This window comes from Salmo salar, unplaced genomic scaffold (assembly GCF_905237065.1).
Source record: "Salmo salar unplaced genomic scaffold, Ssal_v3.1, whole genome shotgun sequence".
NCBI classification, from domain to species: Eukaryota; Metazoa; Chordata; class Actinopteri; order Salmoniformes; family Salmonidae; genus Salmo; species Salmo salar.
The window spans coordinates 12,501-39,430 of NW_025547245.1; the positions used below are offsets into that span (position 1 = coordinate 12,501).

A 26,930-nucleotide genomic window follows, 5' to 3' on the forward strand; every position below is an offset into this window, starting at 1 on the left:
ATAAACGGTAGCCTATATTTCTAGTTCTACACAACCTTTTTTATAGGGTTAATGTTCCCACACTGCCATATTTTGTTTATTTGACCTTTTATTTAACGAGGACAAGTCAGTTAAGAACAAATTCTGATTTACAATGACAGCCAACCGGGGTACAGTGGGTTAACTGCCTTGTTCAGGGGAACGGTGGGTTAACTGCCTTGTTCAGGGGAACGGTGGGTTAACTGCCTTGTTCAGGGAACGGTGGGTTAACTGCCTTGTTCAGGGGAACGGTGGGTTAACTGCCTTGTTCAGGGGAACGGTGGGTTAACTGCCTTGTTCAGGGGAACGGTGGGTTAACTGCCTTGTTCAGGGGAACGGTGGGTTAACTGCCTTGTTCAGGGGAACGGTGGGTTAACTGCCTTGTTCAGGGAACGGTGGGTTAACTGCCTTGTTCAGGGGAACGGTGGGTTAACTGCCTTGTTCAGGGAACGGTGGGTTAACTGCCTTGTTCAGGGGAACGGTGGGTTAACTGCCTTGTTCAGGGAACGGTGGGTTAACTGCCTTGTTCAGGGGAACGGTGGGTTAACTGCCTTGTTCAGGGGAACGGTGGGTTAACGGCCTTGTTCAGGGGAACGGTGGGTTAACTGCCTTGTTCAGGGGAACAGAACAAGTGTCACAGAACAACAGATTTTTATCTTGTCAGCTCGGGGATAAAAACTTGCAACCTTTCAGTTACTAGTCCAATGCTCTAACCACTAGGCTACCTGCCGTCCCTCCACTCTAACCACTAGGCTACCTGCCGTCCCTCCACTCTAACCACTAGGCTACCTGCCGTCCCTCCACTCTAACCACTAGGCTACCTGCCTCCCCTCCACTCTAACCACTAGACTACCTGCCGCCCCTCCACTCTAACCACTAGGCTACCTGCCGCCCCTCCACTCTAACCACTAGGCTACCTGCCGCCCCTCCACTCTAACCACTACTCTACCTGCCTCCCCACTCTAACCACTAGGCTACCTGCCACCCCTCCACTCTAACCACTAGGCTACCTGCCGCCCCTCCACTCTAACCACTAGGCTACCTGCCGTCCCTCCACTCTAACCACTAGGCTACCTGCCGCCCCTCCACTCTAACCACTAGGCTACCTGCCGTCCCTCCACTCTAACCACTAGGCTACCTGCCGCCCCTCCACTCTAACCACTAGGCTACCTGCCGCACCTCCACTCTAACCACTAGGCTACCTGCCCCTCCACTCTAACCACTAGGCTACCTGCCGCCCTCCACTCTAACCACTAGGCTACCTGCCTCCCCTCCACTCTAACCACTAGGCTACCTGCCGCCCCTCCACTCTAACCACTAGGCTACCTGCCGCCCCCTCCACTCTAACCACTAGGCTACCTGCCGCCCCTCCACTCTACCCACTAGGCTACCTGCCGCCCTCCACTCTAACCACTAGGCTACCTGCCGCCCCTCCACTCTAACCACTAGGCTACCTGCCGCCCCTCCACTCTAACCACTAGCGCTACCTGCCTCCCCACTCTAACCACTAGGCTACCTGCCGCCCCTCCACTCTAACCACTAGGCTACCTGCCGCCCCTCCACTCTAACCACTAGGCTACCTGCCGCCCCTCCACTCTAACCACTAGGCTACCTGCCGCCCCTCCACTCTAACCACTAGGCTACCTGCCGTCCCTCCACTCTAACCACTAGGCTACCTGCCGTCCCTCCACTCTAACCACTAGGCTACCTGCCGTCCCTCCACTCTAACCACTAGGCTACCTGCCGCCCCTCCACTCTAACCACTAGGCTACCTGCCGCCCTCCACTCTAACCACTAGGCTACCTGCCGCCCCTCCACTCTAACCACTAGGCTACCTGCCGCCCCTCCACTCTAACCACTAGGCTACCTGCCGCCCCTCCACTCTAACCACTAGGCTACCTGCCGCCCCTCCACTCTAACCACTAGGCTACCTGCCGTCCCTCCACTCTAACCACTAGGCTACCTGCCGCCCCTCCACTCTAACCACTAGGCTACCTGCCGTCCCTCCACTCTAACCACTAGGCTACCTGCCGTCCCTCCACTCTAACCACTAGGCTACCTGCCGTCCCTCCACTCTAACCACTAGGCTACCTGCCGTCCCTCCACTCTAACCACTGGGCTACCTGCCGTCCCTCCACTCTAACCACTAGGCTACCTGCCGCCCCTCCACTCTAACCACTAGGCTACCTGCCGCCCTCCACTCTAACCACTAGGCTACCTGCCGCCCCTCCACTCTAACCACTAGGCTACCTGCCGCCCCTCCACTCTAACCACTAGGCTACCTGCCGCCCCTCCACTCTAACCACTGGGCTACCTGCCGCCCCTCCACTCTAACCACTGGGCTACCTGCCGCCCCTCCACTCTAACCACTGGGCTACCTGCCGCCCCTCCACTCTAACCACTGGGCTACCTGCCGCCCCTCCACTCTAACCACTAGGCTACCTGCCGCCCCTCCTCCTAACCACTAGGCTACCTGCCTCCCCTCCACTCTAACCACTAGGCTACCTGCCGCCCCTCCACTCTAACCACTAGGCTACCTGCCGCCCCTCCACTCTAACCACTAGGCTACCTGCCGCCCCTCCACTCTAACCACTAGGCTACCTGCCGCCCCTCCTCTAACCACTAGGCTACCTGCCGCCCCTCCTCTAACCACTAGGCTACCTGCCTCCCCTCCTCTAACCACTAGGCTACCCTGCCTCCCCTCTAACCACTAGGCTACCAGCCTCCCCTCCTCTAACCACTAGGCTACCTGCCGTCCATAGGTGGCACCCTTTGCAAATTCGCCATCTAGCGTGTTTTGAACACCTTAGCCCAGTGACCCGATGTTGAGTTAAATTTAAAATATTATTTTTACTTTGTTACAGTTCATATATGAAAATGCCAGAATCTATGGATGTCAATCACATGACTGGGCAGGTGCGCAGCCTGGGTGGGCCTGGGAGGGCATAAGCCCTAAGTTGGAGGCGGTTTATGGTAGAGAAATGAACATTTAAATTCTCTGGCAACAGCTCTGGTTGAGATTCCTGCAGTCAGCATGCCAGTTGCACGTTCCCTGAAAACTTGAGACCATCTGTGGCATTGTTGTGTGACAAAACTGCGCATTTTAGAGTGGCCTTTTATTGTCCCCCTAGCACAAGGTGCACCTATGTAATGATCATGCTGTTTAATCAACTTCTCGATAGGCCACACCTGTCAGGTGGGATGGATTATCTTGGTAAAGGAGAAATGCTCACTAACGCTGGTCTGGACTTCGTTTTTGTATTTCAGTTTTTATTATTTTTTGTTTCAATTCTCACGTGACAAACACTTGCACGACGTGTCAGAGCCTTATAACCGAATGGCAAACGCATTTCCAGTGGATTATGGGAGGGGGAAATGTGCTTCATTTCCAGTGGATTATGGGAGGGGGAAATGTGCTTCATTTCCAGTGGATTATGGGAGGGGGAAATGTGCTTCATTTCCAGTGGATTATGGGAGGGGGAAATGTGCTTCATTTCCAGTGGATTATGGGAGGGGAAATGTGCTTCATTCGAAAGACGTTGATTTTATTTGTTTACGTGTTGTACATCACGTGCAACAGAACCGACCGACGCAAAACAAAAACCAAAAAAGTGGGTTAATCAACACTTTTTTTCCCCCTGTGAATCCCACTTCCTCCTTCTGCCAAAAAAGGACTAACGACATGTATAACCGGTGAAGTTTTTTATAAAAATAGGGGTTTTAATTCAACATTCTGAAGAGACTGGTAACCATGGAGTAACCACGGTAACGGTCTCTCTTTAGGCAACACGTGTGTGTGTGTGTGTGTGTGTGTGTGTGTGTGTGTGTGTAACTGGGGAGGAAATGTAGTTTGGCGCAACTGGAGACACACAGCTTGTGTTTCTCTCTGATATGGAAGATAAGGGTTGTAAGGCTACGTAGTGTCTGTGGAGGGTATTTTGTCAGAAGGAGGGTTATAAGGCTACGTAGTGTGTGTGGAGGGTATTGTTTGTCAGGAGGGTTATAAGGCTACGTAGTGTGTGTGTGGAGGGTATTGTTTGTCAGAAGGAGGGTTATAAGGCTACGTAGTGTGTGTGGAGGGTATTGTTTGTCAGAAGGAGGGTTATAAGGCTACGTAGTGTGTGTGGAGGGTATTGTTTGTCAGAAGGAGGGTTATAAGGCTACGTAGTGTGTGTGGAGGGTATTGTTTGTCAGGAGGGTTATAAGGCTACGTAGTGTGTGTGTGGAGGGTATTGTTTGTCAGAAGGAGGGTTGTAAGGCTACGTAGTGTCTGTGTGGAGGGTATTTTGTCAGGAGGGTTATAAGGCTACGTAGTGTGTGTGGAGGGTATTGTTTTGTCAGAAGGAGGGTTATAAGGCTACGTAGTGTGTGTGGAGGGTATTGTTTTGTCAGAAGGAGGGTTATAAGGCTACGTAGTGTCTGTGGAGGGTATTGTTTTGTCAGAAGGAGGGTTATAAGGCTACGTAGTGTGTGTGATACATATTATATTGTGTTTCTCTGCAGTCGGAGGTCCATGGCAGATACCTGGGAGGCACAGAGGACAGGATCAGCTGCTTTGCCCAGGTAGGTGGGTTTTCAACTTCCTGAACGAGCGAATGGACATTATAACGTGTGTGTGTGTGGACTGTAACGTGTGTGTGTGTGGACTGTAACGTGTGTGTGTGTGTGGACTGTAACGCTGTGTGTGTGTGTGTGTGTGTGGACTGTAACGTGTGTGTGTGTGGACTGTAACGTGTGTGTGTGGACTGACGTGTGTGTGTGTGTGGACTGTAACGTGTGTGTGTGTGTGGACTGTAACGTGTGTGTGTGTGTGGACTGTAACTGTGTGTGTGTGGACTGTAACGTGTGTGTGTGTGTGGACTGTAACGTGTGTGTGTGTGTGGACTGTAACGTGTGTGTGTGTGGACTGTAACGTGTGTGTGTGTGTGTGGACTGTAACGTGTGTGTGTGTGTGTGGACTGTAACGTGTGTGTGTGTGTGTGGACTGTAACTGTGTGTGTGTGTGTGGACTGTAACGTGTGTGTGTGTGTGTGTGTGGACTGTAACGTGTGTGTGTGTGTGTGGACTGTAACGTGTGTGTGTGTGTGGACTGTAACGTGTGTGTGTGTGTGTGGACTGTAACGTGTGTGTGTGTGTGTGGACTGTAACTGTGTGTGTGTGTGTGGACTGTAACACGTGTGTGTGTGTGTGTGGACTGTAACATGTGTGTGTGTGTGGACTGTAACACGTGTGTGTGTGTGTGTGTGACTGTAACACGTGTGTGTGTGTGTGTGACTGTAACGTGTGTGTGTGTGTGTGTGTGGACTGTAACGTGTGTGTGTGTGTGTGTGTGGACTGTAACGGTGTGTGTGTGGACTGTAACGTGTGTGTGTGTGTGTGGACTGTAACGTGTGTGTGTGTGTGTGTGTGACTGTAACGTGTGTGGACTGTAACGTGTGTGTGTGTGTGTGTGTGGACTGTAACGTGTGTGTGTGTGTGTGTGGACTGTAGTGTGTGTGTGTGTGTGGACTGTAACGTGTGTGTGTGTGGACTGTAACGTGTGTGTGTGTGTGTGTGGACTGTAACGTGTGTGTGTGTGTGTGGACTGTAACGTGTGTGTGTGTGTGTGGACTGTAACGTGTGTGTGTGTGTGTGTGGACTGTAACGTGTGTGTGGACTGTAACGTGTGTGTGTGTGTGTGGACTGTAACGTGTGTGTGTGTGGACTGTAACGTGTGTGTGTGTGTGTGTGGACTGTAACAGTGTGTGTGTGTGTGTGTGTGTGGACTGTAACGTGTGTGTGTGTGTGGACTGTAACGTGTGTGTGTGTGTGTGTGGACTGTAACGTGTGTGTGTGTGTGACTGTAACGTGTGTGTGTGTGTGTGTGGACTGTAACGTGTGTGTGTGTGTGTGTGTGGACTGTAACGTGTGTGTGGACTGTAACGTGTGTGTGTGTGTGTGGACTGTAACGTGTGTGTGTGTGTGTGTGTGGACTGTAACGTGTGTGTGGACTGTAACGTGTGTGTGTGTGTGACTGTAACGTGTGTGTGTGTGTGTGGACTGTAACGTGTGTGTGTGTGTGGTGGACTGTAACGTGTGTGTGTGTGTGTGTGGACTGTAACTGTGTGTGTGGACTGTAACGTGGTGTGTGGACTGTAACGTGTGTGTGTGGACTGTAACGTGTGTGTGTGGACTGTAACGTGTGTGTGTGTGTGTGGACTGTAACGTGTGTGTGTGGACTGTAACGTGTGTGTGTGGACTGTAACGTGTGTGTGTGGACTGTAACGTGTGTGTGTGTGGACTGTAACGTGTGTGTGTGTGGACTGTAACGTGTGTGTGTGTGTGGACTGTAACGTGTGTGTGTGGACTGTAACGTGTGTGTGTGTGTGTGGACTGTAACGTGTGTGTGTGTGTGTGGACTGTAACGTGTGTGTGTGTGTGTGACTGTAACGTGTGTGTGTGTGTGTAGACTGTAACGTGTGTGTGTGTGTGGACTGTAACGTGTGTGTGTGTGTGGGACTGTAACGTGTGTGTGTGTGTGTGTGGGACTGTAACGTGTGTGTGTGTGTGTGTGGACTGTAACTGTGTGTGTGTGTGTGTGGACTGTAACGTGTGTGTGTGGACTGTAACGTGTGTGTGTGTGTGTGTGGACTGTAACTGTGTGTGTGTGTGTGTGTGGACTGTAACGTGTGTGTGTGTGTGTGTGGACTGTAACGTGTGTGTGTGTGGACTGTAACGTGTGTGTGGACTGTAACGTGTGTGTGTGTGTGTGTGTGGACTGTAACGTGTGTGTGGACTGTAACGTGTGTGTGGACTGTAACGTGTGTGTGTGTGTGTGTGTGGACTGTAACGGTGTGTGTGGACTGTAACGTGTGTGTGTGTGTGTGTGGACTGTAACGTGTGTGTGTGGACTGTAACGTGTGTGTGTGTGTGTGGACTGTAACGTGTGTGTGTGTGTGTGTGTGGACTGTAACGTGTGTGTGTGTGTGTGGACTGTAACGTGTGTGTGTGTGTGTGGACTGTAACGTGTGTGTGTGTGTGTGTGACTGTAACGTGTGTGTGTGTGACTGTAACGTGTGTGTGTGTGTGACTGTAACGTGTGTGTGTGTGTGACTGTAACGTGTGTGTGTGTGTGGACTGTAACGTGTGTGTGACTGAACGTGTGTGTGGACTGTAACGTGTGTGTGTGTGTGGACTGTAACGTGTGTGTGTGGACTGTAACGTGTGTGTGTGTGTGTGTGTGGACTGTAACTGTGTGTGTGTGTGTGTGTGTGGACTGTAACGTGTGTGTGTGTGTGTGTGTGGACTGTAACGTGTGTGTGTGTGTGTGTGTGTGGACTGTAACGTGTGTGTGTGTGTGTGTGGACTGTAACGTGTGTGTGTGTGTGTGTGGACTGTAACGTGTGTGTGTGTGTGTGGACTGTAACGTGTGTGTGGACTGTAACGTGTGTGTGTGTGTGTGTGTGGACTGTAACGTGTGTGTGTGTGGACTTTAACGTGTGTGTGTGTGTGTGTGTGTGTGGACTGTAACTGTGTGTGTGTGTGTGTGTGTGTGGACTGTAACGTGTGTGTGTGTGTGTGTGTGTGTGTGGACTGTAACGGGTGTGTGTGTGTGTGGACTGTAACGTGTGTGTGTGTGGGACTGTAACGTGTGTGTGTGTGTGTGGACTGTAACGTGTGTGTGTGTGTGTGTGTGTGGGACTGTAACGTGTGTGGACTGTAACGTGTGTGTGTGGGTTGGACTGTAACGTGTGTGTGTGGACTGTAACGTGTGTGTGTGTGTGTGTGTGTGTGTGTGGACTGTAACGTGTGTGTGTGTGTGGACTGTAACGTGTGTGTGTGTGGACTGTAACGTGTGTGTGTGTGTGTGGACTGTAACGTGTGTGTGTGTGTGACTGTAACGGTGTGTGTGTGTGTGTGGACTGTAACGTGGGTGTGTGTGTGTGTGTGTGTGTGGACTGTAACGTGTGTGTGTGTGTGTGTGTGGACTGTAACGTGTGTGGACTGTAACGTGTGTGTGTGTGTGTGTGTGTGGACTGTAACGTGTGTGTGTGGACTGTAACGGTGTGTGTGTGTGTGGACTGTAACGTGTGTGTGTGTGTGTGTGTGTGGACTGTAACGTGTGTGTGTGTGTGTGTGTGTGTGTGGACTGTAACGTGTGTGTGTGTGTGTGTGGACTGTAACGTGTGTGTGTGTGGACTGTAACGTGTGTGTGTGTGTGACTGTAACGTGTGTGTGTGTGGACTGTAACGTGTGTGTGTGTGGACTGTAACGTGTGTGTGTGTGGACTGTAACGTGTGTGTGTGTGGACTGTAACGTGTGTGTGTGTGTGTGGACTGTAACGTGTGTGTGTGTGGACTGTAACGTGTGTGTGTGTGTGTGGACTGTAACGTGTGTGTGTGTGTGTGTGGACTGTAACGTGTGTGTGTGTGTGTGTGGACTGTAACGTGTGTGTGTGTGTGTGGACTGTAACGTGTGTGTGTGTGGACTGTAACGTGTGTGTGTGTGTGTGTGGACTGTAACGTGTGGACTGTAACGTGTGTGTGTGTGTGTGTGTGTGTGTGGACTGTAACGTGTGTGTGTGGACTGTAACGTGTGTGTGTGGACTGTAACGTGTGTGTGGACTGTAACGGTGTGTGTGGACTGTAACGTGTGTGTGTGTGGCTGTAACGTGTGTGTGTGTGACTGTGTGTGTGTGTGTGGACTGTAACGTGTGTGTGTGTGTGTGTGGACTGTACGTGTGTGTGTGGACTGTAACGTGTGTGTGTGGACTGTAACGTGTGTGTGGACTGTAAGTGTGTGTGTGGACTGTGTGTGTGTGTGTGTGGCTGTGTGTGTGTGTGTGGACTGTAACGTGTGTGTGTGTGGACTGTAAGTGTGTGTGGACTGTAACGTGTGTGTGGACTGTAACGTGTGTGTGTGTGTGGACTGTAACGTGTGTGTGTGTGTGTGTGTGTGTGTGTGGACTGTAACGTGTGTGTGTGTGTGTGTGTGTGTGTGTGTGGACTGTAACGTGTGTGTGTGTGGACTGTAACGTGTGTGTGTGTGTGTGACTGTAACGTGTGTGTGTGTGTGTGACTGTAACGTGTGTGTGTGTGTGTGGGACTGTAACGTGTGTGTGTGTTGGACTGTAACGTGTGTGTGTGTGGACTGTAAGTGTGTGTGTGTGGACTGTAACGTGTGTGTGTGTGGACTGTAACGTGTGTGTGTGTGGACTGTAACGTGTGTGTGTGTGGACTGTAACGTGTGTGTGTGTGTGTGTGTGTGTGTGTGTGGACTGTAACGTGTGTGTGTGTGGACTGTAACGTGTGTGTGTGTGGACTGTAACGTGTGTGTGGACTGTAACACGTGTGTGTGTGTGTGGACTGTAACCTGTGTGTGTGTGTGTGTGTGGACTGTAATATTTGGTCTCTCTCCCAGACTGCGTCAGTGGCTGAAAAATGGAGCGTCCACATTGCCATGCATCCTCAGGTAACACACCTACAACCCCCTCCCCCCTAAATGAAGCGTCCACATTGCCATGCGCCTCAGGTAACACACCTACAACCCCTTTGACCCCTGCACCTCTCCCGTCCAGGTGAACATCTTCAGTGTGACCAGGAAGCGTTACGCCCACCTGTCCTCCAAGGTGGACGAGGTCTCTATAGACCGCGACGTCCCGTGGGGGTCGACTCCCTGATCACCCTGGTGTTCCTGGACCAACGTTACCACCTGCAGACGTCTGATAACCGCTTTCCTGAAGAACGACGGCAGCCTGGAGGCCGCGCCGGACAAGACCACCGGATACACGCTGGAGTTCCGCTCCGGGAAGGTGGCGTTCAGGGGATTGTTCCGGGCGATACCTGGCTCCGTCGGGTCCCAGCGGGACCATGAAGAGCGGGAAGACTAGTCGCGTGGGGAAGGATGAGATGTTCTCTCTGGAGCAGAGTCACCCTCAGGTGGTTCTCACCGCCAGCAACGAGAGGAACGTCTCCACCAGGCAAGGTAGGACCATCACAACCTTCTAGAACAGGACTAGAACCCCACCAGGCGAGGTAGGACCATCACAACCTTCTAGAACAGGACTAGAACCCCACCAGGCGAGGTAGGACCATCACAACCTTCTAGAACAGGACTAGAATCTAACCAGGTGAGGTAGGACCATCACAACCTTCTAGAACAGGACTAGAACCCCACCAGGCGAGGTAGGACCATCACAACCTTCTAGAACAGGACTAGAACCCCACCAGGCGAGGTAGGACCATCACAACCTTCTAGAACAGGACTAGAACCCCACCAGGCGAGGTAGGACCATCACAACCTTCTAGAACAGGACTAGAACCCCACCAGGCGAGGTAGGACCATCACAACCTTCTGCTCGTGACCTGGCGGTAACCCAGAACGTAATGGAAGGCCAGGGAACATTCTGCTCATAGACCTGGCGGTAAAGTTGTAAAGACGGAGGGTGGACCTCTTCGTTCTGGTTCTGTCTTAACCCACGTGGACCCAGAACGTTGTTAGAGCGCTGTTGCGATAGTATCTCATAGGGAATAGAATAATGTTGTGATTATTCTATTCCTATGATATAAGGTCACAGCGGTATTCTATATCTGTATGTTCTTAACTCTCTGTGTGTCTCTGTGTGTCTCTGTGTCTCTCTGTGTCTCGCAGCGAGTGTTTAATCAGTCAGTTCTCTGAACTGTGCACTGCAGACACCCAGCAGCTTCTCTTCCTCTTTCCTCAGCTCCTTTCCTCCTCCTCCTCCTCCTGGACCAGAGACACAACTCATGTTTTATTTATCATATAGAGAAAGGAGAAGGTCTGCAAGATGGAGAGGGGGGCGGGAGATGGAGAGATGGGGGCGAGAGAGGGAGGGATGGCGAGAGAGAGAGAGAGGGAGGGATGGCGAGAGGGGGAGGGATGGCGAGAGCCTGAGAGAGAGGAGAGGCTCCATTTTGTGTCTGGCTGAGAAACAGCTCTGACACCCTGCCTGCCTGTCGTGTTTGTGTGTTATTCTGTAGCTATTCTGCCCCAGTGATCCCTGCAGTAGTTTACTGATGATGCTTCCCACACTCTCTCCCACGACACACACACACACTGTCTTAGGGCCGGGCTGGGTGGGAGGGGAGGGGGAGAGAGAGAGACTCCTCTTGTGTGGCAGCTACAGTGCAGGCGTTTGTCTGGATTTATGCCAAGGGAGGGACTGCAACACACTGGACTGTGTGTGATCCAGAGATGAGACCTGGACGCTGTCTGGTCGTGACCACAACACATGTCGTTGTGCTACAGGACAGTCCGTGAGTCTGTGGAAAAAGCTCTTGTCTTCTTCATGGATCCCAAACAGGAAGTGGGTTTAGGGAGCGCAGAGGCAGAGGCAGAGGCAGAGGCAGAGGCAGAGGCAGAGGCAGAGGCAGACTACGTGTTTTTAATCTATACACTGTCTGATACTTTAAGCACACTGTTTGATTAAATAATTAAGACACACAAATGACTAGAGGGAGTCTTAACCACAGTTCATTTGATTGTTCTGGGTCTGTGCTGTGCTAAAAATACACAACAAACGCATGACTGACTAGCACCCGTTCTCTCTCTCTCTTCCCTGTGACTGGGACCCGGTCTGTCTGTCTGTCTCTGTCTGTCTGTCTCTGTCTGTCTGTCTCTGTCTGTCTGTCTCTGTCTGTCTGTCTCTGTGTGTCTGTCTGTCTCTGTCTGTCTGTCAGTGTTGCCGAAGCTGTAACAATCACAGCAATTTCTGACTGGAAAAAGTTATGTTACCAAAATCCCTAATTTGTTTAGGTAAAAACAATCCCTATTTCCCTCAACCCTTTGCTCTCTCTACGTGACACAAGGTGCAGGGTAGAGTAACCGGGTGATAGCTGGCTAGTAACAGTGGCTAAGGGCAGGGCAGGGTACTGGGTGATAGCTGGCTAGTAACAGTGGTTAAGGGCAGGGTACTGGGTGATAGCTGGCTAGTAACAGTGGCTAAGGGCAGGGTACCGGGTGATAGCTGGCTAGTAACAGTGGCTAAGGGCATGGTACTGGGTGATAGCTGGCTAGTAACAGTGGCCAAGGGCAGGGTACTGGGTGATAGCTGGCTAGTAACAGTGGCTAAGGGCATGGTACTGGGTGATAGCTGGCTAGTAACAGTGGCTAAGTTCAGGGTACTGGGTGGTAGCTGGCTAGTAACAGTGGCTACAGGGCAGGGTACTGGGTGATAGCTGGCAAGTAACAGTGGCTAAGGGCAGGGTACTGGGTGATGCTGGAAGTAACAGTGGTTAAGGGCAGGGTACCGGGTGATAGCTGGCTAGTAACAGTGGCTAAGGGCAGGGCAGGGTACTGGGTGAGGCTGGCTAGTAACAGTGGCTAAGTTCAGGGCAGGGTACTGGGTGATAGCTGGCTAGTAACAGTGGCTAAGGGCAGGGTACTGGGTGGAGGCTGTAACAGTGGCTAAGGGCAGGGTACTGGGTGATAGCTGGCTAGTAACAGTGGTTAAGGGCAGGGTACTGGGTGATAGCTGGCTAGTAACAGTGGTTAGTAGGGCAGGGTACCGGGTGATAGCTGGCTAGTAACAGTGGCTAAGGGCAGGGTACTGGGTGGAGGCTAGTAACAGTGGCTAAGGGCAGGGTACTGGGTGATAGCTGGCTAGTAACAGTGGCTAAGGGCAGGGTACTGGGTGATAGCTGGCTAGTAACAGTGGCTAAGGGCAGGGTACTGGGTGATAGCTGGCTAGTAACAGTGGTTAAGGGCAGGGTACTGGGTGATAGCTGGCTAGTAACAGTGGCTAAGGGCAGGGTACTGGGTGATAGCTGGCTAGTAACAGTGGCTAAGGGCAGGGTACCGGTTGGAGGCTAGTGATGGCTATTTAAGTCTGATGACCTTGAGATAGAAGCTGTTTTTCAGTCTCTCGGTCCCAGCTTTGATGCACCTGTACTGACCTCGCCTTCTGGATGATAAGCGGGGTGAACAGGCAGTGGCTCGGGTGGTTGATGTCCTTGATGATATTTTTGGCCTTCCTGTGAAATCTGGTGGTGTAGGTGTCCTGGAGGGCAGGTAGTCTGCCCCGGTGATGCGTTGTGCAGACCTCACTACCCTCTGGAGAGCCCTGTGGTTGCGGGCGGGGCAGCTGCCGTACCAGGCGGTGATACAGCCCGTCAGGATGCTCTCGATTTGTGCATCTGTAAAAGTTTGAGGTTCTTTGGGGCCAAGGGCAGGGTTCAGACCCAGAGCTCTGAGCTTAATGATGGGTTTTGAGGGTACTATGGTGTTAAATGCTGAATGCTGTAGTCGGGTGAACAGCATTCTTACATGGTTGTTCCTCTTGTCCAGATGGGGACAGGGCAGTGTGATGACGATTGCATCAGCTCTCTCGTCTGGTCTCTCTCTCCTGTGTGAGTCTCCTGATTACAGCGGGGCAGGGTTCTGGCTAGGGAGTGGGCTGGTGTTGGCTGGCTGGCTGGCTCTAGCTGCTGTAAGAATCAGTAGGTGTGTGTGTGTGTGTGCAGAACACAGACTGATCTGGCTCCCCATGTATCCCAGCTGCTGTCCTGTTCAACCCAGCCTGTTGTGTTGAGTGTGTTTTAGTCGCTGGCTGCAGCGAACTGAAAAGACGAGCGACCAGAGATCATACACACACACACACACACACACACACACACACACACACACACACCCACATAGTCTCCTAGTAACCCCCTGGCAGCAGTATGATCCTGTGTCGGCAGGGTTTAAAGGTCAGGAGATGGAGGGACTGCAGTCGGACTGTCTCTGCACCCAGAGGACCTAAAACAGATTGTGGGAGCTGTGTTTTTATGACTTCAGAGTGGCGTTTTTGATATTATCGATCATTTAGTCTGCTGCTGAGAAGGAGAAACAGAACAACGAACGGTATGTTGTGGCTGTCAACGCTAGAGAGACTGGTGGACCAAATACACTGACTGGCCTCTCACTAGGTCACGGCATTGTGTGTGTGGGGACAATCAGTGGGTAGGCTGGCGGCCCCCGTCGGTGGGTAGACCCCCGGGCTGGCGGCCCCCGTCGGTGGGTAGACCCCCGGGCCGGCGGCCCCCGTCGGTGGGTAGACCCCTGGGCTGGCGGCCCCCTGTCGGTGGTGGTGTTGGGGGTCAGGCTAAAGAAGCAGTAGATAATTACATAAATGATCTCGTCATACCATCTTTGTGATTGCGACTTTAGTTACCAGGAATAAACTCTATCCTACTTCCTGGATAGTGATTTCCCTATTCTAGTCCCCCCTCTTGCGCCTCTGAAAATTCCCAAATGGTTTCCATCAGAAGCGAACCTTTCACTAAATGTGAAGTCTATAGTGGATGTAAAGTAGCTCTATGAAAACCTTTCACTAAATGTGAAGTCTATAGTGGATGTAAAGTAGCTCTATGAAAACCTTTCACTAAATGTAAAGTCTATAGTGGATGTAAAGTAGCTCTATGAAAACCTTTCACTAAATGTAAAGTCTATAGTGGATGTAAAGTAGCTCTATGAAAACCTTTCACTAAATGTAAAGTCTATAGTGGATGTAAAGTAGCTCTATGAAAACCTTTCACTAAATGTAAAGTCTATAGTGGATGTAAAGTAGCTCTATGAAAACCTTTCACTAAATGTAAAGTCTATAGTGGATGTAAAGTAGCTCTATGAAAACCTTTCACTAAATGTAAAGTCTATAGTGGATGTAAAGTAGCTCTATGAAAACCTTTCACTAAATGTAAAGTCTATAGTGGATGTAAAGTAGCTCTATGAAAACCTTTCACTAAATGTAAAGTCTATAGTGGATGTAAAGTAGCTCTATGAAAACCTTTCACTAAATGTAAAGTCTATAGTGGATGTAAAGTAGCTCTATGAAAACCTTTCACTAAATGTAAAGTCTATAGTGGATGTAAAGTAGCTCTATGAAAACCTTTCACTAAATGTAAAGTCTATAGTGGATGTAAAGTAGCTCTATGAAAACCTTTCACTAAATGTAAAGTCTATAGTGGATGTAAAGTAGCTCTATGAAAACCTTTCACTAAATGTAAAGTCTATAGTGGATGTAAAGTAGCTCTATGAAAACCTTTCACTAAATGTAAAGTCTATAGTGGATGTAAAGTATGAAAAGTAGCTGGTGTGTTTTCCTCGTGGAACATTCCAGAGGATAGTACTTCCTGTCCTGTCTACCCCGTTACAAGAGACAACCAACCCTCTCTAAAACCCCCTCAGATCTGTCCTGTCTACCCTGTTACAATAGACAACCAACCCTCTCTAAAACCCCCTCAGATCTGTCCTGTCTACCCGATAAAATCAGATCTGTCCTGTCTACCCCGTCAGACAACCAACTCTCTCTAAAACCCCCTCAGATCTGTCCTGTCTACCCTGTTACAATAGACAACCAACCCTCTCTAAAACCCCCTCAGGTCTGTCCTGTCTACCCAGACAACCAACCCTCTCTAAAACCCCCTCAGGTCTGGGTTAAACCCTTCCCATCCTGCTCCTCGCTGTCTCTGCTCCAGTCAGTCAATTATCACCATGTGGTTCTCATGTTGGTGTGTGTGTGTGTGTGTGTGAGAACCAGCTGTATCCTGGAGGGTAGAGGTAACGTTTTTCAGGAGTCACTCAACGGGAGAAGAGAGGTTCTGAAACGGAACGTGGAAGTTTCAACACGGCTTCACCGACCCTGGTGTCTCTCTGCCTCTCCTCCTCCCCAGACCAGACGGGGCTCTCTGCCTCTCCTCCTGCCCAGATGGGGCTCTCTGCCTCTCCTCCTCCCCCAGGCCAGACGGGGCTCTCTGCCTCTCCTCCTCCCCAGGCCAGACGGGGCTCTCTGCCTCTCCTCCTCCCCAGGCCAGACGGGGCTCTCTGCCTCTCCTCCTCCCCAGGCCAGACGGGGCTCTCTGCCTCTCCTCCTCCCAGGCGGGCTCTCTGCCTCTCCTCCTCCCCCAGGCCAGACGGGCCTCTCTGCCTCTCCTCCTGCCCAGATGGGGCTCTCTGCCTCTCCTCCTCCCCAGGCCAGACGGGGCTCTCTGCCTCTCCTCCTCCCCAGGCCAGACGGGGCTGTGTTCTGTAGCTGACTCCTGTCTCTGTGTTTCTGTCTTTATGTGCTCCTGATGTGAAGAATGACCTTTGGTGCTCCTCAATCTTTCATTCCTCTGGCTGTGTCCTCCTAACTGATTTATAACCCATAATTCCATGGGGGATTAAACCCTGGAGCTGTGGCAGGGTCTGGCTGTAGCCTGGCGGGGCGGGGGGTGTGTGTGTGTGTGTGTGTGTGTGTGTGTGTGTGTACGTACAGCTGTAGGACATCCTCTAATCCCAGCTCTCTGATGTTGCTGATCTTGACCAGACAGTATGTGACTGACGTCTGGAACTCTGGTAATGACACACTTGGCGTGACTGACGTGGAGTGTGTGTATACTGCTCTTTGCATGACAGAATGACCCGTTAAATCATATAATCAAATTTATTTATAAAGCCCTTCTTACATCAGCTGATATCTCAAAGTGCTGTACAGAAACCCAGCCTAAAACCCCCAAAACAGCAAGCAATGCAGATGTAGAAGCACGGTGGCTAGGAAAAACTCCCTAGAAAGGCCAGAACCTAGGAAGAAACCTAGAGAGGAACCAGGCTATGAGGGGTGGCCAGTCCTCTTCTGGCTGTACTGGGTAGAGAGGAACCAGGCTATGAGGGGTGGCCAGTCCTCTTCTGGCTGTACTGGGTAGAGAGGAACCAGGCTATGAGGGGTGGCTAGTCCTCTTCTGGCTGTACTGGGTAGAGAAACCGGGGGTGGCTTCAGGAACCAGGCTATGAGGGGTGGCCAGTCCTCTTCTGGCTGTACAGGGTAGAGAGGAACCAGGCTATGAGGGGTGGCCAGTCCTCTTCTGGCTGTACTGGGTAGAGAGGAACCAGGCTATGAGGGGTGGCCAGTCCTCTTCTGGCTGTACTGGGTAGAGAGGAACCAGGCTATGAGGGGTGGCCAGTCCTCTTCTGGCTGTACTGGGTAGAGAGGAACCAGGCTATGAGGGGTGGCTAGTCCTCTTCTGGCTGTGCCATATATACATATAATAAACATGATATATATATGTATATGTATGTATATGTATGTATATGTATATATGTATATATGTGTGTGTGTATATATATATATATATATATAGTGGCTGTCTCACATAGAGACCTGATCTCTGTCTATAATACACATGACATGTATACAAAACATTAAGAATGCCTTCTCTTTCCATGACATTAGACAGACCAGGTGAATCCAGGTGAAAGCTACGATCCCTTATTGATGTCACTTGTTAAATCCACTTCCAATCAGTGTAGATGAAGGAGAAGAGGAGACAGGTTAAAGAAGGATTTCTAAGCCTTGAGACAAATGAGGCAGTGTGTGTGTGCGCGCCATTCGGAGGGTGTATGAGCGAGACAAAATGTTTGTTGTCTTTGAACGGGGGATGGTAGTAGGTGTCAGGTGCACTGTGTGTTTGAGTCAAGAACTGCAACGCTGCTGTTTTTTTTTTTCTTCACACTCAACAGTTTCCAGTGTGTAACAAGAATGGTCCACCACCTCCTCAAGGACATCCAGACAGAACATGTGGGAAGCTTTTGAGTGGTGGGAAGCTTTTGGAGTCGTATGTGGGAAGCTTTTGGAGTCGATATGTGGGAAGCTTTGGAGTTTGGAGTCGATATGTGGGAAGCTTTTGGAGTCGGAGGTTGTGGGAAGCTTTGATATGTGGGAAGCTTTTGGGAATGTGGGAGTTAGGAAGTTAGTCACATGTGGGAAGCTTTCGACACCTTGTAGAGTTCATGCCCCGACTAAATAGGGGCAGTTCTGAGGGCCAAAGGGGCTGTAACTCAATATTAGGGAGGTGTTTTTAATGTTTTCTACATCTGTAGTGCGTTTCTGTTCTTTCCTGACCCTCTTGTCAGTCTCTAACCCTGCTCTCCTCTTGGCCCCGCCTAGGCATGGACCTGTCAGCCAATCAGGATGAGGAGGGAGACCAGGAAGTGTTCCAGGTGGAGATGAGTCGTGAGAACAGGAAGTGCGCGTTCCGGACCGCCGCCGGGAAGTACTGGACCCTCACCACCTCTGGAGGATTGCAGTGTACCGCCTCCACTAAGTAATAACACACACACACGCCATACCATACACACACAATACACACACCACACCATACACACACACAATGCACACACCACACCATACACACACACATACACACAGTGTACCGCCTCCACTAAGTAATAACATACACATACCATACACACACACATACCATACATACACACACACATACCATACACACACATACACATACCATACACACAGTAAACACACACACACACACACACACACACACACACACAAACAAGTCTTGTACAGCTAACCTTGTGTGGGGGGACACAATTCAGTCCCATTCAAAACCCTATTTTCCCTAAACCCCAACTCCTGACCTCAACCCTCAACTCCTAACCCTCAACTCCTAACCCTCAACTCCTAACCCTCAACTCCTAACGAAAATCTAACACTAATTCTAACTTAAACCCCCTTAGAATTAGCGTTTTGACCTCGTGGGGACTAACAAAATGTCCCCCAGTTAGTCAGATTTTTTTGTTTGTTTACTCTTCTTGTGGGGACTTCAGGTCCACACACACACACACACACACACACCACCTCTATATGAATGCTGAGTGGTAATGATCCAGCAGACCTTCTCAGGTTGTTGTGATTTCGAGGTTTCACGGCTGGTGTCAAGTTTCTCGAGTGCTCTGTCGCCCACGGGGTGGTGTGGGTCCTGTAATTTAGCTGCGGTAATTTAGCCGCAGTATATTTAGCTGCAGTATATCGACCGTTGGCCGCAGTATATCGACCGTTGGCCGCAGTATATCGACCGTTGGCGCAGTATATCGACCGTTGGCCGCAGTATATCGACCGTTGGCCGCCAGCTAGCGCAGTATATCGACCGTTAGCCGTCAGCTAGCTGCAGTATATCGGCCAGCACCCTGCTTCATTGCTCCATAAAGGGGTGGCTCCAGTAATAGATGTTATTACAATGTTCTACCCTGTTGAGAATTATATTAACTGTGTGTGTGTGTAGGACTGCCAACTGTTACTTTGACATGGAGTACTGTGGTAAGAAGCTGACCCTCCGTGCCGCCAACGGGAAATACGTCGCCGCCAAGAAGAACGGCCAGCTAGCCGCTACCATCGACGTTGCCGGTCAGTGTGTGTGTTAAAACAGCTCTGCCTTCTGGGTAGTAAAAATAAACACAGCAGGGTGTTCCAGATGGTTTGGGTCAAGGGTCATACCAACTCCTAGTCAGTTTCTCCCTGGGGTGTTGGAGAGAGAGCGTCCCCAGGCTAGGGTGTGAGAGAGTGTGAGAGACTGAGTGAGTGACCGGGCTAGGGTGTTGCCCAACACCCCAGGAGAGGAGAGTATAACCTTTGACCTTTGACCTAAAGGCTTTCTGACGGCATGGGTAATGTGTGTTTTTTTTTTTGTCCTTCCAGGTGAGTCTGAGGAGTTCCTGATGAAGCTGATTAACCGTTCAATCATAGTCCTCCGTGGGGAACACGGTTTCATCGGGTGTCGTAAAGTCACGGGAACCCTGGACTCCAACCGTTCCTCCTATGACTACTTTACCCTGACCTTCAGAGAGGGGACCTACAGCTTACAGGGTTAGTATACACACTACTTTACCCTGACCTTCAGAGAGGGGACCTACAGCTTACAGGGTTAGTATACACACTACTTTACCCTGACCTTCAGAGAGGGGACCTACAGCTTACAGGGGTTAGTATACACACTACTTTACCCTGACCTTCAGAGAGGGGCCCTACAGCTTACAGGGTTAGTATACACACTACTTTACCCTGACCTTCAGAGAGGGGACCTACAGCTTACAGGGTTAGTATACACACTACTTTACCCTGACCTTCAGAGAGGGGACCTACAGCTTACAGGGTTAGTATACACACTACTTTACCCTGACCTTCAGAGAGGGGCCCTACAGCTTACAGGGTTAGTATACACACTACTTTACCCTGACCTTCAGAGAGGGGACCTACAGCTTACAGGGTTAGTATACACACTACTTTACCCTGACCTTCAGAGAGGGGCCCTACAGGGTCCGTACAGACATACATGGACACACAGGCTTTGCCTGAGACCTGAAGATTTGGCCGTTGGCTTCCCAAACTAATGTCTGTAGGATTTAAAGTGGGCGGATGAACACCGACGAAATAATGGGATTGTATGTTTGGACGAGCAGTTAGACTGCCCTTTTCCAGAGGACGGTGTCTGACAGCTCAGATGGACTGGAGGAGCCTCACCATGACAACAACGAGCAGATTAGGACTCGTCCTGGATTATAAAACATGCTTCCAGGACACAGATTAGGACTCGTCCTGGATTATAAAACATGTTTCCAGGACACAGATTAGGACTCGTCCTGGATTATAAAACATGTTTCCAGGACACAGATTAGGACTCGTCCTGGATTATAAAACATGCTTCCAGGACACAGATTAGGACTCGTCCTGGATTATAAAACATGTTTCCAGGACACAGATTAGGACTCGTCCTGGATTATAAAACACCTCCACTGAACATGCTTCTTAATCCAGGACTATTCATAATCTTGTTTCCAGGAAACCACCAGTTTAAAATTTTAGAATAGTTATTTGACTCATTTTGGTTGTACCTGTTCTGAACGGTCCCCCTCTCCTCAGACTCGACGGGGAAATTCTGGATGGTGGGCAACGAGGCGTCAGTGGTGAGCAGCAGTGACACCCCGTTGACTTCCTGTTAGAGTTCTGCGACTACAACAAGGTCGCTATCCGCTCCGTCGCCGACGGGAAGTATCTCCACGGCGACCACGCCGGCGTCCTGAAGGCCAACGCCGACGACCTGGAGACCGCCACGCTCTGGGAGTACTGACCCTTTCCGAGAGATCCCGTTACTACGACAACGCGGCACAGCGACCCTTCCCCCCCTCCCTTAACTCCTGTGACCTCTCTCCATCCCTCCCATCTTTCTCTCAACTCTTGTCCTAACCCCTTCCCAGAACCCCCGGGGTTCAGTGTGGTGAAATGTCCACGATATTGTAGATGGGTTTGGGGGGGGGGGTAAACACCTAGAGTTTGACACCATTATCTGTTTTACTTGATAATGAATCCCATCTCTTCTATTCTACACCGTACGTTTCTATGTGACTGTTGTGACGTTTCCACTGTTCTTGAACACGACAAAGGAGGGAGGGGGAGGGAGGGAGGGCTGGGGGAGGTATGTCCTTATGTAAGGCTTTCTTCACCTGCCTTTCCCCCTCTCTCTCTCTCTCTCTTTCCCTCTCTCCCTTTCCCCCTCTCTCTCCCTTTCCCCCTCTCTCTCTCCTTTCCCCCCTCTCTCTCTCCCTTTCCCCCTCTCTCTCTCTCTTTCCCCCTCTCTCTCTCTTTCCCCCTCTCTCTCTCTTTCCCCCTCTCTTCTTTCCCCCCTCTCTTCTCTCTCTCTTTCCCCCCTCTCTCTCTCCCCCTCTCTCTCTTTCCCCCTCTCTCTCTCTTTCCCCCTCTCTCTCTCTCTCCCCCCCTTTCCCCCTCTCTCTCTCTCTTTCCCCCCCTCTCTCTCTCTTTCCCCTCTCTCTTTTCCCCTCTCTCTCTCTCTTTCCCCCTCTCTCTCTCTCTTTCCCCCTCTCTCTCTCTCTTTCCCCCCCTCTCTCTCTCTCCCCTCTCTCTCTTCCTCTCTCTCTCCCCCTCTCTCTCTCTCCCTTTCCCCCTCTTTCTCTCCCTTTCCCCCTCTCTCCCTTTCCCCCTCTCTCTCTCCCTTTCCCCCTCTCTCTCTCCCTTTCCCCCCTCTCTCTCTCTCCCTTTCCCCCTCTCTCTCTCTCCCTTTCCCCCCTCTCTCTCTCTCCTTTCCCCCCTCTCTCTCTCCCTTTCCCCCCTCTCTCTCTCCCTTTCCCCCTCACAGTTCCATTCTGCAGTACCCACCTGTATTTGTTGCCAAAGTTAGTGGGGCTGTGCACTTTTCCCCCGTCCAATAGCAGCGTGGCTCGATGTGTCACTCAGTCCCAGATGTATGATTGGCCCATTCTCAAACAGCTGACCCCCCCCCCCCACACACAGAGCAGAGTTGTAGCCCCTCCCTCTTAGCTAAACACTTCTTCAACTGAACTCTTTCTCTCTCTATCCGTCTTTCTCTCTCTATCCGTCTTTCTCTCTCTATCCGTTCCTCTCTATCCGTCTCTCTATCCGTCTCTCTATCCGTCTCTCTATCCGTCTCTCTATCCGTCTCTCTATCCGTCTCTCTCTCTCTATCCGTCTCTATCCGTCTCTATCCGTCTCTCTATCCGTCTCTCTATCCTCTCTCTATCCGTCTCTCTATCCGTCTCTCTATCCGTCTCTCTATCCGTCTCTCTCTCTATCGTCTCTCTATCCGTCTCTCTCTCTATCTCTCTCTATCCGTCTCTCTCTCTTCTCTCTCTATCCGTCTCTCTCTCTATCTCTCTCTATCCGTCTCTCTCTCTTCTCTCTCTATCCGTCTCTCTCTCTCTCTCTCTCTATCCGTCTCTCTCTCTATCGTCTCTCTATCCGTCTCTCTCTCTATCCGTCTCTCTCTCTCTCTCTATCCGTCTCTCTCTCTCTCTCTATCCGTGTCTCTCTCTCTCTCTCTCTATCCGTCTCTCTCTCTCTATCTGTCTCTATCCGTCTCTCTCTCTCTATCCGTCTCTCTCTCTCTCTCTCTATCCGTCTCTGTGTGTTTATTTTGGTCTTTGTATCCAGGTGTCTCCCTCCACCTGTCTGTCTCTGTATTAAACAACACGTGGTGACAGACAGTATTTATCATCCATGACCTGATTTTGTTGGCCAGGATTCAATCCCACAATGCAATGTTTACGGTAAACGCTGCATATGTCGGCTTATTTTGAAATGACCCTTTTAGAAGAAGAAATAAAAGCAGTGATGATACAGAATCGGTTCTGTCTGGAAGTAGAGACCCGCTGGACTCTGAGCGCCGTGGAAAAACTGGAAGTGGATTCTGGAATGGGGTTTTAGTCCCTCATCTCATAATATTGAATCACAGGAAATGTAAAATGTTCCAATGTGTAACCTAAAGGAAATGATGTCATCATCTAGCTGTGAGCTCATTGGTTGGAGATTTTTGGACAATGCGCCATTTTATTTTTATTTTTAAATGGCGCATTGTCTAAAAAAAAGCAGTGATGGTATTGAATCCGGGCCTTTCTGGAAGTAGAGACCCGCTGGTCTCTGAGTGTTGTGTAAAAACTGGAAGCGGATTCTGGAATGGGTTTTAGTCCCTCATCTCATATTGAATCACAGGAAATTTACAATGTTAACCTAGAGGAAATTATGTCTTCCTCTAGCTGTGAGCTCATTGGTGGAGATTTTGATCTCCCAGACAGGAAATAACCTGTTAAATGTTGTTTTCATGAAGGAAGTGTGTGTCCTTACAGCTGTCCAGAGCTCTGATCTGGTGGGACGTTAACCTCTCTGACTGGATCCCGATCCCGGTCGGACGTTAACCTCTCTGACTGGATCCCGATCCCGGTCGGACGTTAACCTCTGACAGGATCGCCGATCCCGGTCGGGCGTTAACCTCTCTGACGGGATCGCCGATCCCGTGAGTCGGACGTTAAAACCTCTCTGAGCACTGGAAGAATTTCTTTTAATTTCCCTCTCTAAAGGCACAGCCATTATCATGGAGAACGATCTGTTGGTCATTGATATAAAAACCATCTCACTTCCTGGTTTCACTCCTCCTCCACAACTGGAATCTGGTGCTTCATCTCCTCCATTATCATGTAAATGTGATCCACTGTGATCTAGTCCAAGAGGTCAATGATGTGGTGTTAGTGGATGGATATGTGTGTGTGTGTGTTGACTGTTGGTTCACACAGGTGAGAGGTTAGAGTACCTCACTGTAGTTCTTGGTAATGCCTGTGTATGACTCAAGTGTTTCTGGGTAATTTACTAAATGTAACTATATAAATAAAAATAAAAAATCAACTTTTTTTTATTTTTTTTTACTTTGTGAAACTGGAACTCTCTGTTTTATTTTTTTGGTGATTAAATCTTACTCTTGTGCCATTGGTTCACCTGGATGCCAACAACCAATAAAAGGGGATTTTGAACACTTACTACCTACGTGTCTGTTCTCTCTGTTTTTATTGGACACTGCAACACATCGTGATGGGCGGGTTTTACGTCGTCCTGTCGAATCAGGAAGTGGAGGATTTCTTTGTGATTTGAAACATTTTTTTTAGTCCACATCTCCTCCTCTAAATATGGTTTTAGGGGCCCAGTTTTTTTTTTACCCCAAAAATAATCTGTATTTTGCCTATTGAATAGAACGGCGAGTCCCCATTTCAAGGTCAGTGATTCGTACGTTCTATTCATTCTATTTCTAAACACGTAATCCGATTTATTAACTTTCGGACAACATAGAGCTTCTACATCTCCAGGGCCTCAACTTACATTTACCAGCCGCGGTCCTGACTGACGACCACAATGGGGACAGCTAGTCTTGCTGGGGTCTGACACAAAAAATTACATACTTTACAACTTAAACATTTTAAGGGGGTGGAAGGTAGCCTTGGGGGGGGTGGTGTGTTAGAGTAACTGAAAGGTTGCCTCGAGCTGACAAGGTGTAAAAAAAAATATATAATCTTTCTGCCCTTTGAACGAGGCAGTTAATCGCTAGTAGGCCGTCATTTGTAAAATAAGAATTTGTTCTTAAACTGACTTGCCTAGTTAAAATAAAGGTCAAATTTGAGATGGGATAATGTACGTTCCCTTGAATTTGTTCTGGATTTGGGGACTGAAGAAACCCCGACTGGCTTTTTTAATTTTACCTTTATTTAACTCCGGAAAATTACAGAAAATGATGTCACGGCTTTAGAAGCTTCTGACAGGCTAATTGACATTATTTGAGTCAATTGAAGGTTTACCTGTGGATGTATTTCAAAGCCTACCTTCAAAACTCAGTGCCTCTTTGCTTGACATCATGGGGAAATCAAAAGAAATCAGCCAAGACCAAAAAATTGTAGGCCTCCACAAGTCTGGTTCATCCTTGGGAGCAATTTCCAAATGCCTGAAGGTACCACGTTCATCTGTACAAACAATAGTACACAAGTATAAACACCATGGGACCATGCAGCCGTCATACCGCTCAGGAAGGAGACTCGCTCTGTCTCCTAGAGATTAACTTACTTTGGTGCAAATCAATCCCAGAACAACAGCAAAGGACCTTGTGAAGATGCTGGAGGAAACAGGTACAAAAGTATCTATATCCACAGTAAAACGAGTCCTATAATCGACATAACCTGAAAGGCCGCTCAGCAAGGAAGAAGCCACTGCTCCAAAACCACCAGAAAAAAGCCAGACTACGGTTTGCAACTGCACATGGGGACAAAGATTGTACTTTTTGGGGAAATGTTCTCTGGTCTGATGAAACAAAAATAGAACTGTTTGGCCATAATGACCATCGTTATGTTTGGAGGAAAAGGGGAGGCTTTGCAAGCCGAAGAACACCATCCCAACTGTGAAGCACGGGGGTGGCAGCATCATGTTGTGGGGGTGCTTTGCTGCAGGAGGGACTGGTGCACTTCACAAAATAGATGGTATAATGAGGATGTAAAATTATGTGGATATATTGAAGCAACATCTCAAGACATCAGTCAGGAAGTTAAAGCTTGGTCGCAAATGGACAATGACCAAGCATATTTCTGAAGTTGTGGCAAAATGGCTTAAGGACAACAAAGTCAAGGTATTGAAGTGGCCATCACAAAGCCCTGACCTCAATCCTATAGAAAATGTGTGGCTCGAGCAAGGAGGCCTACAAACCTGACTCAGTTACACCAGCTCTTTCAGGAGGAAGGGGCCAAAATTCACCCAACTTATTGTGGGAAGCTTGTGGAAGGCTACCCGAAACGTTTGACCCAAGTTAAACAATTTAAAGGCAATGCTACCAAATACTAATTGAGTGTATGTAAACTTCTGACCCACTGGGAATGTGATGAAAGAAATAAAAGCTGGAATAAATCAATTCTCTCTACTATTATTCTGACATTTCACATTCTTAAAATAAAGTGGTGATCCTAACTGACCTAAGACAGGGAATTTTTACTAGGATTAAATGTCAGGAATTGTGAAAAACTGAGTTTAAATGTATTTGGCTGAGGTGTATGTAAACTTCTGACTTCAACTGTATATACCAGGCGGTGTCAGAGGAAAGCCCCAAAAAGACTCCAGGCACCCAAGTCATAGACTGTTCTCTCTGCTACCGCACGGCAAGCAGTACCGGAGCGCCAAGTCTAGGACCAAAAGGCTCCTTAACAGCTTCTACTCCCATAAGACTACTGAACAGATAATCAAATGGCCACTCGGACAAGCTGGCTGTTTTGTGCCTTTTATTGAGGAGTGGCTTCTGTCTGGCCACTCTACCGTAAAGGCCTGATTGGTGGAGTGCTGCAGAGATGGTTGTCCTTCTGGAAGGTTCTCCCATCTCCACAGAGGAACTCTGGAGCTCTGTCAGAGTGACCATCGGGTTCTTGGTCACCTCCCTGACCAAGGCCCTTCTCCCCGATTGCTCAGTTTGGCCGGGCGGCCAGCTCTAGGAAGAGTCTTGGTGGTTCCAAACTTCTTCCATTTCAGAATGATGGAGGCCACTGTGTTCTTGGGGACCTTCAACGCTGCAGAAATGTTTTGGTACCCTTCCCCAGACCTGTGCCACGACACAATCCTGTCTCTGAGCTCTACGGACAATTCCTTCGACCTCACGGCTTGGTTTTTGCTCTGACATGCGCTGTCAACTGTGGGACCTTATATAGACAGGTGTGTGCCTTTTCCAAATCATGTCCAATCAATTGTATTTACCACAGGTAGAGTCCAATCAAGTTGTAGAAACATCTCAAGGATGATCAATGGAAACAGGAAGCACCTGAGCTCCATTTCAAGTCTC

General features: G+C 49.6%; 1 pseudogene; it reads left to right on the top strand.

Annotated features, from left to right (window-relative positions):
• LOC123731751 (fascin-like) overlaps nucleotides 1-20,974 on the top strand; it is a 22,003-nt pseudogene extending 1,029 nt beyond the window's left edge.
• The last annotated feature ends 5,956 nt before the right edge of the window (nucleotides 20,975-26,930 follow it).